This window comes from Vigna unguiculata, chromosome 10 (assembly GCF_037176805.1).
Source record: "Vigna unguiculata cultivar grain cowpea cultivar isolate G323 ecotype 2 chromosome 10, ASM3717680v1, whole genome shotgun sequence".
Taxonomy (NCBI): Eukaryota; Viridiplantae; Streptophyta; class Magnoliopsida; order Fabales; family Fabaceae; genus Vigna; species Vigna unguiculata.
In genome coordinates this window covers 4,683,202-4,704,459 of record NC_140801.1, presented here as the reverse complement: position 1 = coordinate 4,704,459, position 21,258 = coordinate 4,683,202, and the positions used below count along the sequence as shown (strand labels likewise).

Genomic DNA, 21,258 nt, shown 5'->3' with positions numbered 1-21,258 from the left:
ATACATCATGTTTTGATGGTTAAAAACCGCCACAAAATACATTATGTTTTGATGGTTAAAAACCGTCACAAAATACATCATGTTTTAACGATTAAAAACCGTTACAAAATAAATCATATTTTGACCGTTAAAAATCACCACAAAATATATCATATTTTTACATTAAAAATTGTCAAAAAAATATTTAAAATAGTTTTAAAACCATTAAAATAGAGTGAACCAAAGGTATTTAATCCAACCATTCACAAATAGACAATATTCTATGGTCTACAAAACATATATTTATCAGAAACACTTCCATCATCCCTAACATACAGAGAAAAGTACAATAGTTTGTGATTGAAAACCTAGGATATGGTTTGCAACCGTAAAATATACACAAAATATACATTCAATGCTCTTCCTTGTTGTAATAAGGTAAATGTCAGCATAACTAATTGTGCTTTAGCAGAAAGGAACAAAATTGGTTCTAACAAGTCTACTCTATCCATTCCAGGTCCTATACTATTACAATCGCCACATCATCTGATTCATTCACTACACAACATTCATGTGCAAATCTTATTTGTTTATGTTACTAACTCTCCTTTCCTAATCTTTCAAAGTAACCTTGACATGGAAAGAATAAATTAGAAATCCTAAAGCATAATGTTTCATATACATCATGAATAGAGTGAAGATTATTGTTAACTAACCATCGAAAAACTCCAGGTGATATATCTTGTACAGTGCACAAATAATTGTACTGTAAATATCATATCATACAAAATAGGACCCATAATAAGTGAAACCTATTTATAAATTTAGTATGTGCTCTGCACTATTATTTATGTTTTCCCTAAAATTGAAGGAAGAGAAGAAATAAACTTATCTAAGGCTTATATAAGGAAGAAAGTAAAGCGTTTTGAGCACAAAATGTTTACTCCCAACATGCTTATAAACAGGATCAAACTTCAAATGCCTTGCCTCATTCCACAAAAACCTCAACATGAACTAGGGCAAACCACAAACTAGTTCCTAGCCTTCATATCAGTTAGCTACTATTGGAAATTTTCCTAAAAGAGACACCAAAACAAAAAGCATAAGAAATATCAATAAGCTACTAAAACAAAATTATTGACTTCATCATTAACCAAATCTTTTTCTCATGCATACATATATCTAGAAACAACATAATAACAACCTAAAACTTATAGCATTTATGTAATATGATAATTCCCTTTCCCAAAATTTACAATTTAATCATGAGAAATATATTAATTATTTATTGAAAAAGTAGTCTGCAGATATATTAAAAACTTGAATTTTTTTCTAATATAAGATGAATATAGACTTGCTATATACAAGAATGTTTATTGTTAAATGAATTTACTCTTTGATCATTCCTAGAATAATGTATAATGCTTCCATTAAGTCCACCACCAACAACAAGATTGAATCTGATACAGAGAAAAAAAAAAAGAAAGGCTATATCATTAGTTATGGATGAAAGTGATCCTTAAACTTGAATTTCTTTTCTATTAACGACTTCTTTACTTTTATTTATTTGTTGGAAGCTTCTTAAATTATGAACAACAATAGATGAAGTATTAATATATAAAAAACTCCTCACCCCATCCATTGGGCACCTCTAATTTTGCATTCATATTCAACCTTTGCTGCAAGTGTACCTTCAAAAGGGCATGTCTTTGAATGTAGTATTGTCAACAAAAGAGCATGTTAGTTACCAAATGTGCATGCAACAGCCTCATTGGGAATTTGGAATATTTAGTTACCAAATAGTTACAGTTGCACTAGAGATGAAAGTACCTGACAAGCAATGGATGCAAATTCCTTCACCAGCTTAAGCTCTGCTGGTGACTTTATCCATCATAGTTGATGGGTATAAACAGCTAGGTCCATTACATTTTTATATAAAAGAATATTTTTATACGTAAGTAAATAACTGAATTAAATTTAAATAAACTGATAGTGTAAAAGAAATTTATATTGTCATCTAATCACATTAAATTAAGATAAAATAGTTGAACTTTGTAATAACTACTTTAAAAGTCACAGATTTCTAATTGGTTAACTATGTAAAATCATTACATTGAAAATGCATGAACATAATGGTATATACTCACGAATCATCATTCTAGCTTCAACAACACATCCCTGATTAGTTGTAGAAAACCTTCTCATCGCAGAAACACAACAAACCACCTAGGAAATTGAAGAAGTTGAATCTAAGTACATATATGCACACTATATGGTATGAAGACATCTAGGACTCAAAAGCACATGATCTAGCTTTTTCTCATTTCTAGAGCTCGATAATCTCAAGTGTCAGAAATGTAAGATATATATCTAAATATTTATACAAATTCATAGACAATGATAAATCTATAATGTTCTTACCACATCTGCAAAAATCAACATGATGTTAGAACAGGACAATATTGAGTCCAACCAAACAAAAATAAACATTTTAAAATTATCACTCTCCAAACAAATGTCACTTCTTTCCCAAAAATAAAAAATTGAATTAAAATAATGCATCACAATCACCGACCTTCTCTCATAATTTTAATAATGAAGAAACACTCTAAGTTGATCACTTTTCAGTTTCACAAATCCAATTCTAGCAGATATGATAGAAGATCATCATCCTTACCAGCTAAGCAAATAACGAAAGTGCTTACTAACAACAATCCAGGGCGTTCAAGAGAGGACCAACTGCGTGAACGGGTTACAAATATCGGCTAACTATATTGACTTGTAGATACAAAGCAGCTACATCTGAACTGTCATGAATATCTCTATCTCCAAATTTATCCTTGAGTGACAATGAAGAGGATTAGTGTCAGATATTATATAGAACAAGATTATAAAGTTTCTACAGTCAGCATAACAACAATAACATCAATCGACTAAAAGGAGGTAACAAAAGTTAACCTCAAAGCATGAAGTTTGAGACTCAAGTTTGTGCTTAGCATTCCAAAAATTCAACATTCGCTGAGAAAAGTTAAAGTGGATTGTTCTGAGGTAAGACTTGGCAAGACTCTGTCGACCTCCTACAGGATCCACACCAGATCGTACAACACCATCAATGTGTGCATCAGACCGGTCAAGTCCAGCGGCTGGAACATGAGGTTTTTCTCCTCGAACAACAACCTCTATTCCTTCCCCATTATGCAAGCAGCTTCATCACCTCTCACGACCTCTAAATGGTTGATCTGATTCATCTCCACAAGGAGAAGCTCGATGACGTTTTCATAACGAATGAGCTTGATTTTAGGGTTCCTAAAGTGGTGCATCACGTTCTCCTTCCTTCCAATGAAGAAATGCCTACCATCAATGTTGAAGAAAATGAAGGAAGAGAATTAAGGAAGAAGACGAAAGTAGAGAAAAAAGGAGTGAGTGATGAAACGCGAAAATTACAGAACTACAGAAGGAGAAATATTTAATATAAAAGCTAAAAATTTACAAAAAAAAAACAATTAAATTTACAATTACATAGACAATTTTGTGACAGTTAAAAAATCGACAAAAACTACAAACATTTTTAGGGGTTTCTTTAGCCGCTATAAAATAACCGTTAATAAAAAATATTTTTTTTAGTGTATTATGACAGGATTATATACATCTACTTAATTTTAAGTTTAAAATTCAAAATCCAAAAAAAAATGTAAAAAAATTAAGTTGGATTATTTTAATGCATCCAAAAACCTCTCAAATACTTTTAATTTATGAGAAAAGTTGTTATTTAAGATATGAACAAAATCCAAAAATTAAAACAAAAATTAATGAAAATATGTGAATAATTAAGATTAAAAATAATAAAACAATAAATATATGATATAAAACAATAAATAAATAATATAATATTTTAGAACAAAGTCTTAAAAATAAAGAGTTCAAAAGTTTTGATGGTTGTTAATAATATAATAATATGTTATAATTCATAATAATACTCAATAATAATATAATAACATATTAACACTAATACAGTAATAACAGTAATACTAATTAAAATATAATTAAAATATGGTGTAAAACAATAAATAAATATTTGAATAATGACATTGTCACTAGACTAAAAACAAATATTTACTGTATTTAATGCAATTGTATTTTTAATCAAAGTCACTTATTAATTTATTTATACAATTTACAATTTGTTATTTCAAAGCAAAGTTTATAACTAAGAGTTTAAAATATGAATTTGTGCTAAAACATGACTATTTTACCACTAGACGAATCTATTTTTTCTATTATTTTTTCTTGATCTATCATTTGTAGTTTTAAATTGTTTACTATTTACATTTTTTTTTTCACTCTCTAATATTTGTATTTTCGGAGAAATTAATAATATTAATATTAAACTTGAATGTTGATTAACTTCTCTTACAATTTTTAATAATAATATTAATATTAAAGTTTTATTGTTATACATTTATTTTTAAAATTGAAAGGAATTAATATTTAAATGTTCAAAATATTAATAATATGTGGTTCAATATTCACACCTGAAACAAACTTATGTAAATACTAGCGAACATATAGGCGTTGTCACGTATGTGTGTTCGTATTTTTTAATTTTTATAAAGATTTGAGTTAAGATTAATAAAGAATATATAATTAATTTTTAAAATAATTCTTAGATATTAATTAGAAAAATAAAATATATAGATGAAAGAGGTTTTTAAAATAATTGTTAAAGATAAAAGATATTTTTAAAATAACAGTTAAGAAGAATTTTTTAGAATAACGGTTAAAGATAAACTATTCATAAAATAATTAATTTTTAAAATAATAAATAAGGGTAAAAGTGGAAATATGAAATGTGGACACAAAAGAGAGTATCTTCTTTATATATTGTTATAAATGTCGATATTTGTAAACACCCAATTTTGTCCGAGTAATCAAAATTTATTTCTAAAAGTATAAAAAGGAAAAGATATTAAAAAATGAAAAATACTCTAAAAATCTAAAATATAAAGAAAGTATATTTTGTTTGATCTCTTTGAAAAATTATGTACACATTCGTAATTTTGTTCATGTTTTATCTAAGCATCCTTTCAATCAAAATTTTTGTCTAATTAATTTTAAGAGTTAAAAAATTTAATTTTTAGTCTTTTTGTTGTTTTTATTTACAGAGAACATCTCATCATTTCCTTTCCCTCTCTTCTCAAATGAACAGCCAACTTTTGCTATTAACACCTGTTGTTACTTTCAATCCTATTTATAAATGGGTTGATAACCATGTTTTTACAATCGCACTCCCATTTTTTCTTTTACACACCTAAAATCCCTCCACTCAAAACATGGCACATGTCCCCTTTTTCACTCTCCACTAACCACCCTTACACCAACGTACCCCTCCATTAATCTTCTTCCATCAAGATCTTCATTAACTACTTACATCCACCTACACTCTTACATGATTTCCTACCATGATTCCTACCCAAGCTACAAACAGATTTGGATTTTAAATTTTAAAGAGGACAATGGGTCTCTATTTTTTTTCAGCATCATCCAAATATCACCATCTCCAAATGCTTCATCCCGGAAGATTGATCTCCATTTAGCCTATCCACGACACAGATTCCATTTCCATTCTCTCGACACAAACTCCACATATTCAACCATACTCTTCATTTTTCCATCACCTTTACACATCCCCATCTTCATTTGCACCATGCATGGAATCACCACTGTTCTCCACACCGATCTATCATGACTCAACATTTACCCTTCAAAAACCTATAGAAGGGGAGGGATACCAAAATAATACAGAGAACACCGTCTCCACCATACACACAGAAGACTCCATCCTCCTCCTCCTCATGATCAACATAGTTATCTCCATTTTTTTTACCTCTCTTTCTCCAATAACCAAAACACACTCAGAACACACTCTTCTCATATATTTCTTCTTCCCCTTCGTTAACAAGGACATCACCACCTTCTCCATAACAAAAACCTGATAACAAAACCCACACCTCCATCTCCCATCTCCTCTACACCACAAACCAAACCCTTCCACCCATCACAATACACCACCATTCATCATGGCCATTACCACCTTCGAAACACACGAACCCACCACCACATAACAGACAACATCTTGTCCTCCAAACAGAGCCTCGCCCTCCATTTAAACATACACAGAATCTTTATCCTCAAACACGCATAAAAGAAGTCCAGAATCTTAGTTCTCGTGCGATTTGTGTGGAGGAAGAAGAGGTTGGCTCGGCAACAAATGGGTACTCTGGTGACAAACGGCTTCACCGGTAGCATCTCTCTCCGGTCGTGGCACGTGCGGGGGCGACGACCGCTACTGGAGTCGTGATGGTTTGCAAAGATGTCGAAGAAGGAAGCTGATGAAGAGTGGAGGCGCTTGATGACCACCGACACCTCCGACGGTGATGGCGGGACCGAAGACGATCATGGGTGGCCATGGATGTGCGATAGTGATGGATCTGTGCAAAGAGGTTGTGCTCACGTGAGAGGGGAAAGGGAGAAACCTTTGGTGTGTTAAGGTTTTGAAAGAAGAGAAATTTGGGTTTGGGAAAGTCTTTTACTGCGCGCAACCCCGTTTACTTCATCCGCCGTTTCACTTTTGCTTTCCATTATTGCTATATGTCTTGATTATTTTCTGATTGGGTTTTACTGGTTGCACCACGTTTTCTTCATGCACCCGTCCTTTGTCTACATTAATTTCTGTTCACTGCACCTCATAATCTCCTACTATTGGTACCCTACATTTCATTAGTTACACCCCATGTTTTTAGCTTATTATTTACTGCTTGCACCTCTATGATTCATTACTTGCACTCCTTTTTTTCATTTTTAAGATAAGCTTTTATTTCAATATCACAACAATTATTTTATTATTAATATTTTACCTTTGTTATCTTTATTTTAAGATTTTAAAACCATTTTGGATGAACTTCCAATTTGGTTAATTGAAGACTCTAAAATCACTTTAAATGTATTTTTAATTTGGTTATTTTAAGATTTTTTATCACTTTGAATATACTTTTAATTTGGTTATTTTAATATTTTAAATCACTTTATATGCACTTCTAATTTGATTATTTTTAAGATTTTTAATCACTTTGGATGCACTTCCAATTTGGTTATTCCAATATTTTTATTCACTTTGGATGCACTTCCAATTTGATTATTTTAATATTTCTAAACCACTTTAGATGTATTTCTAATTTGGTTATCTTAATGTTTTAAACCACTTTGGTTGTACTTCTAATTTGATTATTTTAATATGTTAAATCACTTTATATACATTTCTGATTCGATTTTTTTTATTTTAAAATCAATTTGCATATACTTCTAATTTGGTTAATTTAAAATTATTGGAAATATCGTTTTATATTCATAATTTTGGTTTTACAAAATATTACACTAAAATTAAAACATTTTTCACTCACAAACATTTTCCATAAAAGTTCTCTACTGACAAATATTTTCCAAAGAACTATGTGATCCCTGATTCCTGATTCTTCATTATTAATGAAGATACGTAGGACCGAGGTCAATTCTTATTGGGTTCACTCCCCAAAAATCCAAAATATTTCAAAAGTGTTTCCTAAATAGTCTTTTTGTCAAGAACTATGTGGCCCCCTGATTTTTCATTGTAAATGGAAATACGTAGGACCGAAGTTAATTCTTGTCAGGTCCAAAAGTTAAAATATATTTTTTTGTTTCTTTTATACACTTTTAATTTTATTTTTGGGAAAAATAAACATTTATAAAAATCACATCTATTTTGCATAATTGATTAAAGGTATCGTCTTAGGACGGACGTTGTAGGGTGCTAATACCTTCCCTATACATACCTGATTCCCGAATCCAAAATCTGAGACCAACTCTTATTTTATGGGTTTTCTGTAGTTTTCTAGAATAAACTATGATGGCGACTCCAAACTCTGTTTTTTAACTATTTATCCCTTAGTCACTGCCCGTCGCGATTTAGGTTGCGACAATATTAATGTTAATAAATAATTTTTAAAATATTATTTTTATTTATTTACATAAATATTAATATTTAAATTGGATTAGATGAATACCTCTATTTGAAATTTGAAAAACTTCTCTTACACATAAATCCACGTCAAAAACTCATTCCAATACACTTCTCCTTTTCTTATGTATTAATTGGACATGCACATGTTCTTTTGTTTCCATTTCTCATTAATAATATTATATTCTTCATTTTTCGGTTTTCATGTTCCTTACAGACCATCTTTTTAAGTAAGTTCTTATTTACTACTCTCTCCCTAAGCATTCGGAAGTTTGCGCAAAAGATGTGATATGGTAAATTATTCTATTACTTTTTCAGAGGTGTTGATTGACTTTTGAAACTTTAGTTCATAAAAAATTAAACCCTTTTTAATGTTTTTAAACAACTATCACATATTTTTAACCTTTCAAGAAAGCTTAAGCATTAATTTAAAATATAATTTTGATAACTTTTACACAAGTGTATTATTACAAAGTAAAAATTATACATTCTTAAAATTTTTATTCTATTAAGATATATATTTCCAAATTTCAAATTCGAAATATATGATAATAAATTTGAATTTAAAATTCAAAATCGTAAAAAAACTATAAAAATATAATAACAAAGTTTTAATTTGAAATTCAAATTTAAAACAAAAATAACATCTAAATTTTACCAAATAAATAAAAAATATATCTAATTTAATATATAAATACGATACTTATATTTAACAAAATTTATTATCTTATTAAAACGATTTATTTTGTATAAAATTATATATAAAAACAACCATAACAATAAATAAATAGTATATATATATAATTTTCTTTTAAAGTTATAAATATATCAATTGATTTTCGTCTATTTTATTTATTTTTTTAAAACTATTATAGAATCTCTTTTTTATTATTAAATAGATAAAAACTAGATAAGTTATTTTATATAATGATTTTAAAACATGAGTTACAATCTCAAATTTAAACTATACAAAAGAAGTAATGATTTTTTTTTAATTAACATTTATATTGTCAATAATACAGAAAATTTAAAATTCAAAATATATGGTCATAAATTTAAAATTTAAAATAGCAAAAAACGGGTAAAAATATGATATCAAAATTTAAATTTAAAATTCAGCATGCAAAAAAATTATAAAACATTAAAGCCTTTTTAATGACTTTTTAAATGTTTTTGAACAACTTTCACATAGTGTTGACGTTTCACACAAGTTTAAACAATAATTTAAAAAATATCTTTTATAACATAAAGATCAGTGTGTCCTTACAAAGTAAAAATAATAAATTCGCACAACTTTTAAAGATATAAAAATTACCAATGATTTTAATTTTAATATTTTTTTTCTAAAATAAGATACATATTACCAAATTTGAAATTCAAAATATAAAGTAATAAAGTTTGAATTTAAAATTTGAAATTATAACAACCTATAAAAATATGGTAACAAATTTTAAACTTGAAATTCAAAATCCATAAAAACTATGAAAAAATGACTCCAGTAGAGGAGTCCATCGAATATTTAACATGTATATTTTTGTAGAGTGTACTCTTGATATTTTTTTCTACATAGTCTACATTTTATAGGTTTCCATAGTTTACTATTTATATTTTGTTTGCATAACATTTGTATTTTCAAAGAATCTATTATTTACATTTATATGTATGGCCTATCATTTGTAGTTTTATATCGTCTACTCTTCCCATCTTTTATATTGTCTATCTTTTGTATTTTTATTAGATTTACTCAACAATTTTTATATTGTTCATCGTTTTTATTATTAAAGAATCTACTATTACATTTTTGTTTTATATTGTCTACTCAATAAATTATTTAAAATTGAATTTGATTTCTTAATTTTATTAACTCAATCTTAATATATTATTTAAAATAATTATATACAATATATTTTGTTAAAAATATATATAAATATTTTAAATATATTTTTATCATAAAATCATAAAAATTTATTATTTGTTTGATGAATTAATGATTGTCCATTGATTTGATACATTTAGTCATATGATTAATATGATTGATATTCATATGATTCATTACCCTTTATGTAAATAGTTGTGTTAACGAGTTCATTTGTTTCCTTTCTGTACATGTTGTATATATATAAATAGAAATAAGACTCTTCTTATCAGTAATAACATACATACAAGTTGCTCTCGATTCTCTCATTATCTATTCTTCCTTCTATTATTCTCTCAGTTATTAGCTTTATTTTATAACATGTTATCAGCACCATGCTTCAACCAACTGAGGGCTAGTGGATTTTTTTTTTCTCTTTAAGGACAATGTTATACGTGTCTCAATCCATGCTCTTTTCAATGTTTTCTTCATTTATAATTTTATCTTATATTCTTATTCTTGGGATAAGAATTGTTTGACTTTGTCAATTTTCTTCTCCGTCTTATTATTATTATTATTTTTATTATGATGATGATGATGATGATTATTATTATTATTATTATTATTATTATTATTATTATTTTATGTGTTAGTTCTAAACATGCGAAATGTTGAAAAATTTGAATTTATGACCCTTGATATTACAAGGAAGAATTACTTATATTAGATATTAAATTTTGAAATACGTTTAGATGAAATGGGTCTTGGTGATACCATTCAAGAAAGAAATAAAGCATTTGAGCAACTACTTTGTTCCTGCGAGAACAATATTGTGAATAGAGAATTCACAAATATTATGAATTTATTTCATGCCTTTATATGGCTGAACAAAAGTAATGAAGCTTTTGATGAAAAATCATGAGATCCATCCAATCTGCTCCATTTTCAGAAAATATTATGAATTTATGTCATGCCTTTATATGGCTGAACAAAAGTAATGCAACTTTTGATGAAAAATCATGAGATCCATCCAATATGCTCCATTTTCAGAAGTGAATGCAACAATAAATATTATGAATTTATTTCATGCCTTTGTATGGCTAAACTGAGGTTTTTAATGAAAAATCATGAGATTCATCCAATCAACTCCATTCCCAGAAGTGAATGCAGCAATAAATATTATGAATTTATTTCACACCTTTATATGGATGAACAAAGCACTAATTTTTTGATAGAAAATCATGAAATATGTCCTATTGGTTCTGCTCCATTCCTAGAAGTGAATGCAACAACATTTTATTTATATTTTCATGATCATTATATTGATTATGGACATGGTTATAAACAAAATTTCAAAGACACATCTTGTCACCAGAAGTGACACAATAATGTGAAAAAGGGACAAGAAAAATGTGAAAATATTGGCAAATAAGATGAAAGTATTATATATTATCATTACGATAGTAAAGGCCATTTGAGTTGTACTTGTCGTACACTAAAGCATCTTACAAATAATAAAAACACATCTTGCTTATAAAGATGGTGATTCCGATTATGGCCATATGGATGCTACTCATCTTGATATTATTATTTTCTTTGCTAAACCAAATGGAAGCACTAATCACTTATGAGAGTGTTAAAAAAATCTCATTGATATTTATGTTTATATGAAGAACGAATGTTGGCATTAGTACCAATGATGAGGATATGTGTCTTATTGATAGTGCAACAACTCATACAATTCTTAAGAGCAATAAATTTTTCTCTTGTTTGATAATGCGAGACATCAATGTTAGTATTAGGGTTAAATATGTTTTTGGTCCCTCAAGTTTCAGTGAAATTTGGAATTAGTCCCTCTTCAAAACTTTTAACCAATTTAGTCATTAAGGAATATTACTAATTTTTAATAAATAAAATTCCAATTAAACTAAATACCGCATTGATTATAACTATTTTCCAAAAACACGGGAAATTAAAAACCATAATTAGTACCATACATAGTCCGAATGTACAATATCGTTAAATAGAAATGTTATTAAAATTCATCCTAAAAATATTTACATCAAAATCAAAACAATAAAGTTTCTTTCAAATCCCAAGTAGCCCATACTCTCCGTCTCTAAGCAGCTATTGGCTCACCTGTCACGTCATCTGCTCTCGGATAACAAGTTATCGGATCATCGCCATACACACACAGATAGGGTGAGCTATGCACAATAACAATATAAACAGATATATGAATTAAATATGTTTCCCCAATCCCAAAGATACATAATTAAAATCCTCATACTTTTCAAATCAACCAACCATGACCTCATAGTCCTTCATGAGTCATATGCATGAACTAGGTCTTGGGACTTCCCTATGCTCCCATGAAACTAACTCATTCGTGGTCCAACCCTATGAGCCTATCCCGCTCATAGTCCTACTCTACAGACTCCTCGCCTGTAGTATAAACATCCAAGTCTCATAACTTGGACCCTGGCACGCACGCAATCACCATACTATGGACTCCTCGCCCAATAGTAGCCGACGGGAACATAACAGTTCCTTGCCCATCGTGCGCCCGACACATGCAGTCACCATACTAAGGACTCCTCGCCCAATAGTAGCCGACGGGAACTCAACCAGTTCCATGCCCATCATGTGTCCCACCATCAAGCGCATCCCATACCCCTATTTGACTTAGTCCTTCAAGCCAACACCACAAACACATGCACATAATTCCTATACTTTAGGAAATAACAAGTAACAGTACAAACAACACATATAAACATGACTCCTCACCATTCCATTACTTTTAAAGTATGATTATAATGTTCCCATACTTTCCCAAAACCCGTCATGATCATGCACCACTCGATCATAGTGATATCATCAATAATGGCTTTATTCACACACTTATAACATCATACATTCGAGCTAACATATATAGGTTCATATATTCAACATGTTTCAACAAGCACTACCATAAACATACTCATCAATCACACATCTATATGTTTATATATATACATTCACCAATCAAGGCCATATCAGCACTTGAGCACACTTAATCATCCATTAGTAATCATACTATTAGGGAATTCAAACACCCAATCATGAGTGACGTATATCTCCCTCTGCAGGCATCCAATTCAAATCTCCACCGTTCAAAGTGAAGAACAACATGTTGTGAAAAACCTTCCAAAATTTCACTTGAATCGGACGGTTAACGAATCGGGAATTGCAGTTTTACGAAAACTACGTAGACTAGGAAAATTGGTGGCGCCTAGCGCCAGAATCAGTAGCCTAGCGTCTAGCGGTACAAAACTACCGTCGGGCGGTTCCTGTTCCGCAAAAATACGGAAAATAGCGTTTTTCATGAATCAGAACACCACGCACCACTGGTATGGCGCCTGGCGGCCAAAGGGGTGCCGCCAGGCGGTTCCTGCACCTGCGAACCTTACCCCCTTGACAACAACTCTGATTTCCATCAATTTCTAACTCCATAGGATACGATCCTAGTTATTGGGATTATGGTTCATCCCTAACGCTTCCCATTCACGAATTCATTAACATTTTCCATTTAGATTAGTGTCGTTTTCGAAATCTCCAATTCATCAACCCTAAGATAACCTTCATGCAATTTTCTTCTCAATTAAACCCCAATTCCACGAATTTCCAATGAAATACGATGTTTAATCATTCTTAAAGATTAGAACGTGATTTCTCCCCGATCAGAAACCTCCCAGAACGCAAAGAACATCAAAATCGAACCAAAAGGCTTGTGTCGCCTGGCGGGTCAATCAACACCGCCAGGCGCTTCATCTAGAAAACCCAGAAACTTGGTACAAAGCCATGCGTCGCCTGGCGGTCGGGAGCTTACCGCCAGGCGGTTTCTCTCTAGGAACCCAAAAATAACACAACGCAGATGAGTCGCCTGGCGGCATTTCTTCACCCGCCAGGCGATTTTTGGAAAAATCCCAAAAACATGAATTTTCATACAATTTGGACAGATTATTAACACCCAATAATCATATAATTCATGCAATCAAACAATACAAAATTAAAGGTATGGTTCCAGCTCCCCTAACCTGTTAATCCTTGCTCAATTTGAAGAATCAAGGCTTCTCTTATGTCACCAATAGTCCCACCTTAGCCTTCTCCCAATGCACTTGATGCTCTTATCAATTCCACATGAAAACTCACCTTCAGACTCTCTTTTCCATTGTTTCCCAGCCCACTAGGTTGTCCTTCTTGCAGCTAAGGTTTTCTCTGACCTTTCATATTCATGCCAAAAGAAAATTTGCCAAAAAGAAAGTTAAATTCATTCTTAACAAGGTTTATTACCCACAACCCCTCAATTACCAAGTCAATGCATAACTAATTCAACCAATTCATGTTTCATGATAATTCCTATAATTTTAGGATTACATTATCATGTTTCACATTCAAATATACATTAAAATAATACAAAAGTTAAAATAACATACAATTGGCATACACAGGACTTAAACCCATGTCCTCTCACATAATTAAGTACTCTCAACCACTTGAACTAGTACTTTTTCACGTCATAGTACTCCGCATTAAATGCCTTAAAGACTATTATTACCCGCATTTATTAAATAATTATTTAATTAATTATTTAAATTTATCGGGTCTTACATCTTATTGATAGTGCAACAACTCATACAATTCTTAAGAGCAATAAATTTTTCTCTTGTTTGATAATGCGAGACATCAATGTTAGTATTAGGGTTAAATATGTTTTTGGTCCCTCAAGTTTCAGTGAAATTTGGAATTAGTCCCTCTTCAACACTTTTAACCAATTTAGTCATTCATCTTTAAAAATGAGTGAATTTAGCCCTTTTAACCAAATTTTATTAAGTTTATCTGATGTTTCACGCGCATTTTATGATAGTATTTGAATTGTTTACTCCGTAGGACACATTTTCGCGTCAATGTTAACTCAAATATTATAATAAATGTGTTTAAAATGTCAAATAAACTTAACAAAAATTTGGTAAGAAGGACTAAATTCACGCATTTCTAAAGATGAAGGACTAAATTGGTATAAAGTTTTGAAGAGGGACTAATTCCAAAATTTACTGAAACTTGAAGGACCAAAAACATATTTATTTGAAGCCTTTGGAAGAGCTATTATACTTCTACCAAGAAGTTGAATAGAAACTTATTAAGTTTCAAGGATATTTGTCTAAATGGATATCATATTGAGACAAAAAAAATGATAAATATATGAAATATCTTTATATCTCTACAATTGAGTTGAAAAAAAATGTGTATTGGAAAAATTATAAAGCTTCTCTTATAATTTACACATATATTAGTACAATTGAGATGCATGTCATGAAACTAGAAGTTTACAAATGAAAATGAATGCCTTATTTGGCATTGTCAGTTGGATCGTTTGTACTACACATATATCAGTACAATTAAAATGTCTCTCATGGTAAACCAGAAGTTTACGAATCAGAATGAATTCCTTGGTTGGCATGATCAGTTATTATGATGCGAAGAAACATAAAAAAGGTTGAAAAACTCATGTGGACTCACATTTAAGACTTAAAAGACTTCTTCAGACCAATGAGTTCTCATGTACTATACGTTCACAAAGAAAAGAGTATAATAAGACTATCATAAGAAAAATTAGAAATGAGTCAATCTCATTTTCAAAACAAGTGTAGGGTGATATTTGTGGTACAATACACCCACCATGTGGATCATTTCATGGTTTTGATCGATGCATTATCTAGATGGTCACATATTTGTTTATTATCAACTTGCAATCAAGTATTTGCAAAGTTATTACTACAATTAAGAGCTCACTTCTCAGATTATCCAATTAAAAAAAATTGTTTTGATAATACTGGTGAAATTATATCTCATGCTTTTCATGAGTATTATATATCAATTGGAATTGAAGTTGAGCATCCAATAACAAATGTTCATACTCAAAATAGACTTGCGAAATCATTACTAGAATGTCTAAAATTGGTTGCAAGACCATTACTTATGCGAGCTAATATTTTGATGGCTACTTGGAGATATGCAATTTTGCATGTTGCATTATTGATTCACATCAAGCCAACAAGTTATCACAAATACTCTATTATGCAGTTGGTTTTTGGTCGGTGACCTATTCTCATGTAATAATTTTTTAGTGTGGTGTATATGTTTCAATTTCCCCACCAAAAGTGACTATATTGGGTTCTTAGAGACAATTGAGAATATACGTTGGATATAATTATCCCTCAATAATAAAATATCTTGAACTACCAATAATTCAACTTATCTATAGTTCGACTTTTTGACTATCACTTTGATGAATAAGTTTTTCCAACATTAGGGGGAGAAAGAAAACAATTGGAAAAGAATATTGGTTGGAATGATTTATCATTATCTTATCTTAATCCTCGCACAAAAGAATGTGAACTGAAAGTTCAAAGGATAATTCATTTACAAAATTATTCAATCAATTACCAAATGTTCTTACTGACAAAAAGGGTAATAAATCATATATACCAGTTGCTAATGCTTCAAGTGTATTTGATATTAATTCATAGCACGCCTGAAGCGTGGTAGGCTTGTTAGTTCCAAAGACATGTTTCAAGCATGGTATGCCTATTGGTTCCAAAGATAAAAAACTCTTGAATGAGAAAGGGAGCTAAAATGTAAGATGACCTAATCGAAAAGGTTGAAATCACAAAATATTCATTTGACATAATTAATGATTCGGTTCCAGAAGAACCTCAGGTACATGAAATTGTTAAAAATGATGAGATCTAAATAAATTATGTCATGAATCATATAATATGGAACCAAAAGGAAGTATACATTGACGAAACTTTTATATATAATATAGCGATGAATGCTATGAATAACAATGAGGATCAATAATCAATGATCATTAAAGAATTTCGACAAAAAAATGATTGGCCAAAAATGAAAATATGCAAATAAGCATAATTAGATTTGCTCTCTAAACGAAAGGTTTTTTAGACCTATGGTTCACACACCTGAAGGTGTGAAACCCGTTAGGTACATATTGATTTTTGCGCAAAAATAAAATTAAAAATGATGAAATTATTAGATACAAAGCACAATTGGTTGCTCAAGGTTTTTCATAAAAACTGATATTGATTTGTGAAAAGACATATTCTCTAGTATTGGATGCAACAACATTGCAATATTTGATTATCCTAGTTGCACAACAAGGTTTGTATTTACATCTAATGGATGATGTTACAACCTATTTGTACGATTCTCTTGAGAATCATATTTATATGAAAATCCTTGAAGGATTTTATTTGCCCAACAAGGCAAATTCTAAAGAGGCTTATTCAATAAAATTGAATAAGCCCTTTTTATTAATTAAAGTAATCAGGACGTATGTGGCATAACCATCTTATTGAGTACTTATTAAAAGAAGGATATAGAAATGATCCTATTTGTTCTTGTATTTACAGGAAAATATCCAAAAACGAATTTGCCATAATTATTGTTTATGTAAATGACATAAACATCATTGGAACTCCTAATGAGCTCACAAAGGCAATTGATTGCTTAAAGAAAGAATTTGGAATGAAGGATCTTGAAAAGGAAAAATTTTTATTTGAGATTACAAATTGAGTATTTAAACAAAGGTGTTTTTTTTTATACATCAAGAGGTTTATATAATTAAGGTGTGTAAAAATGTTATAAATGAACAAGTTGCATATATTATGCCCTCTAATAGTTGTTAGGTTATTAGATGTTGATAAATGCTTTTCTTAGATCTCGAGAAAATGATGAAGATCTTCTTGGTCAGAAGCACCATATCTTAGTGTCATATAAACACTCATGTATCTTGCTAATTATACTCAACCTGATATTGCATTTGTTGTAAATTTGTTAAGCAAAATATAATTCTTCAACTACAAGAAGAAAATGGTTTGGAGTAAAACATATGCTTTGTTACCTTAAGGGTACTACAAATATGAGCTTATTTCATCCAAATGATTCAGAATCAGACCTAATGGGTTATGTATATGCATGTTATTTTACATATTTTCACAATGTCACAATGGTTTATTACAAACAAGATGTTTGTTCACATGTGGTAGCACAATGGTTTCATGATGGTATATGAAACAAACCATAGTAGCAACATCGTCTAGTCATACAGAATTACGAGGAAAGTTGTGAATATGTTTGGTTAAGATCTATAATTCAACATGTGCAAGAAACTTGTGGTTATCCCCGACAAAGATGGAATCAACAACCATATATGAAGACAATAGTGTATTGTTCAATTGAAAGGATGATATGGATATCAAAAAATTCATTCATATGAAAATCTGGCATGTTTATTTATAAAGTCTTTGTCAAGAAGAACTTTTGAGAAAATGATTCATAAGTTCGGACTCTGTCACCTTAATGATGTAAGTTTACATGAGGGGGTGAAATAGAATATGTGATAAACAATATTGTATTAAAGAATACAAAATGTGGTACTTTTTTTCCTTGACTAGATTTTTTATCCCAATGGATTTTTCCTAGTAAGGTTTTAACGAGGCACATTCTCTTATCAATGGAAACTTAAGAGGGAGTGTTATGAATTAATGATTGTTCATTGATTTGATACATTTACTCATATGATTTATATGATTGATACTCATATGTAGGGATGTCAAAAAAATCCGAACCCGCGGGTATCCGCGGATAAAACCCGCAACGGGTAGGAAATTAATGTTAAAAATGGATACCCGTTACTCGCGGGTACGAGTATTTTTGATAGCCGCATGTTAACGGGGCGGGTACGGGTATCATAGTATTCGTACCCGTGGATACTCGTACCCGCTAAACTTTAATTCACAAAAGTACTCTCATATATATATATATATATATATATATATATATATATATATATATTAGTAAAAAACATTTTGGCCTAATTTTTTCTAAGTTTCACATCTAGTCTTCTGTCTTCATTCTTCAAACTACAAGTATTGGTATGTTGTCTTCTTCCAAGTACATCCCTTGACATTCTTCTCTTTTCTTTATTTGAAATTGGGCATATACATTAAATCCGATATAAACAATGACGTTTATGGTATGCTTGTTGTCAAATGATGGAATCAAAATAAGAATACTTGACACGTGGCAATTGAGGTTTATTATTTATTTATTTTGTTTATTTTTTAGGAATCAATTGGAGAAAGTGAACTTTTTTATCAAAACACTAATTAAATAAATTTCATTGTGTTGAACGTCATTTTATATTTACTTTTATAATTATTTGGACTTGTATGAACTTGAGTTTATTTGAACTTTATTTAAAATTTATGATAATTATGTATTTTATTTTATTTTAGATGAATTTATGATTAAATATTTTGTTTTTTAAATAATTTTGTAAATACCCGCGGGTACCCGTGGATACCCGCGGATATGAAAAAAATAGGCGGGTACCCGCATAACGGATACCCGACGGATATGGGTACAGGTACTGTAACATCTCTAAGGAATATTACTTTGAAAATAACATAAACAATTAAGTAAAATGAATTAAATGCGATAATATTGGTAATTCCTCATTTATAACCACATGTTCCCAAAACGCGGGAAAATTAAAATCGCAAAGTTTAATACATTGTAAATGTTTGCCATTAAAAATTATTACAACTATAAAAGCCCACAATGGCTAACGTTCAAAATATAAAAGGATTAAAAACTTAAGTCTTCAAACCTGATCTCATATTCCTTCATGACATTTAAAGAAGGCTACGTCTAGACCTGAATGAAGAATCCCTGAGTCTTCCGGTCGAGGCATATTATCTAAGCGACTCTCCTTTCAGTCTCACTTCCTACGTACCAAAGCTTTAGAGAGGGAATTCTTTATCTAAGGCAAAGTGTCCCTAGGGTTTCATTAATAAGATAGATTCCTTACAAGCAAGGGTGTAGATGAAGCAGCGCTCAAGCCTATAGCTAACGATTAGATCTTAATCTTTCTCGTAGGACAGTTCAGTGAGCCTTAAACCATAGGATAGGAAAGGAAACAAGCAACGGACCAGTTCAGTAATATAATTAATTCCTTCAGTTCCGTAATAATATAATAATAGGCGAAGGTCTTGACTTGAGCTGCTATCTGCTCACCGCTCCTCTGTTCGAGCTACAAATCCACGAGAATCATGGACTATTGAGAATCGAGGTTTCTCACCGGGTCTTCCTACCCGTGAAAAAACGAGTTTTTGCTTAGTGACATCGAGGTCCTGGTTCTATTCAAAAGCAGCAAGAAAGCGTAGCGAGGTAGGTTTGAAATCTCACTTCTTACGTTCCTTGATTCTCCGGTACTAAAAAGAAAGTCTCATTCGACAGCTGTTACAGTCCTTCCCTTGGGACTGCTACCTTTAAGACAGCATTCTCTGGAGAGGTCTTGATAGAGCCTATGCTAACGCCTTGATTCTGCAACTGAAATTCGATTTATTCGCTCACAGGAAGTTTACTTGTAGCAAGCGTAACGTAAGCGCTTACAGCCAAGTCAGCTCAGTATTTAAAGAAAGAGAGAAAGATGGAGTCTCCCGTGGGAAAGAAGCGCAGGACTGACTTTGATTGCTCGTTAGAAGAAGGAACGGAGTAGCTCTCCCGATAGTACGTATTCTTTTTCTAGTCTTGGGGAAGGAAATGAAATCCTATAGCTTAGCTTGAGTAAAGCCCATTAGTAGTAATGCCTAGGGCAACCTTAAGAATTATATTCCATTCCTCCTACCGTCCCTCTCCTTTCAGTTGAGCTCACATCCCTCTCACTTCGTTCGAGCGATTTCATACCGGTCGAGCATCTTCAATCTTCATAGCAAGAGTTCCTTCGTACCTTGCTTTAAAGCGATATTCTGTCTTTCAGTGCAAGGAATGAATAAGTTTGAGTTCATATCTGCCGTAACTCGCCTCTCGATATTCTCGGTGAAAGCATTTACATGTGGTGGGTTGCTTATGGTGAAAAGATTTCTGAAGTAATCCACTAAAATTGACTTTTCCTGGATCCGTCTGCCACTCTCCCGAAGCATCCCGAATGCCATGTATACTATTACGTTTTTGTCGCTGGGAGACTTCTTTATGGAAGTCTTCAGTCTTTCTGTCACCTGCCTTAAGCCAGACCGCCCTTGAACGTTGTCTCCACATCAATTCTTCTTGCTCCAACAGGTGATTAATTTCCCTCGACAACTGCCTCTCCTTCTCTTGGGTATCTGTTGAGTCTGCCCTGTGCCGAACTGAAGCCAACTCTTGCTTCTTCTGTTATAAAGAACGTTGAATATGTCCAAACGAGTGTTTGTTCCAGAGTCGAAGATTAAGATTAGTACGACACGATTGAATCTTTTGACTGACTCGATAA

General features: G+C 31.0%; 1 long non-coding RNA gene across 4 annotated transcripts; it reads right to left on the bottom strand.

The window, feature by feature from the left end:
- Nucleotides 1-386: 386 nt before the first annotated feature.
- On the bottom strand, nt 387-3,472 carry LOC114166437 (uncharacterized). Of its 4 annotated transcripts, none has more exons than XR_003599925.2 (3): nt 2,938-3,428; nt 1,613-2,818; nt 387-1,439 (listed from the first exon to the last, which is right to left on the bottom strand). It is a non-coding gene; the product is annotated as an uncharacterized LOC114166437 (long non-coding RNA). The 4 variants fall into 4 exon arrangements; XR_003599926.2 differs by having other exon boundaries at nt 387-1,055; XR_014985234.1 differs by having other exon boundaries at nt 387-2,205; nt 2,657-2,818; nt 2,938-3,426.
- Nucleotides 3,473-21,258: the final 17,786 nt, after the last annotated feature.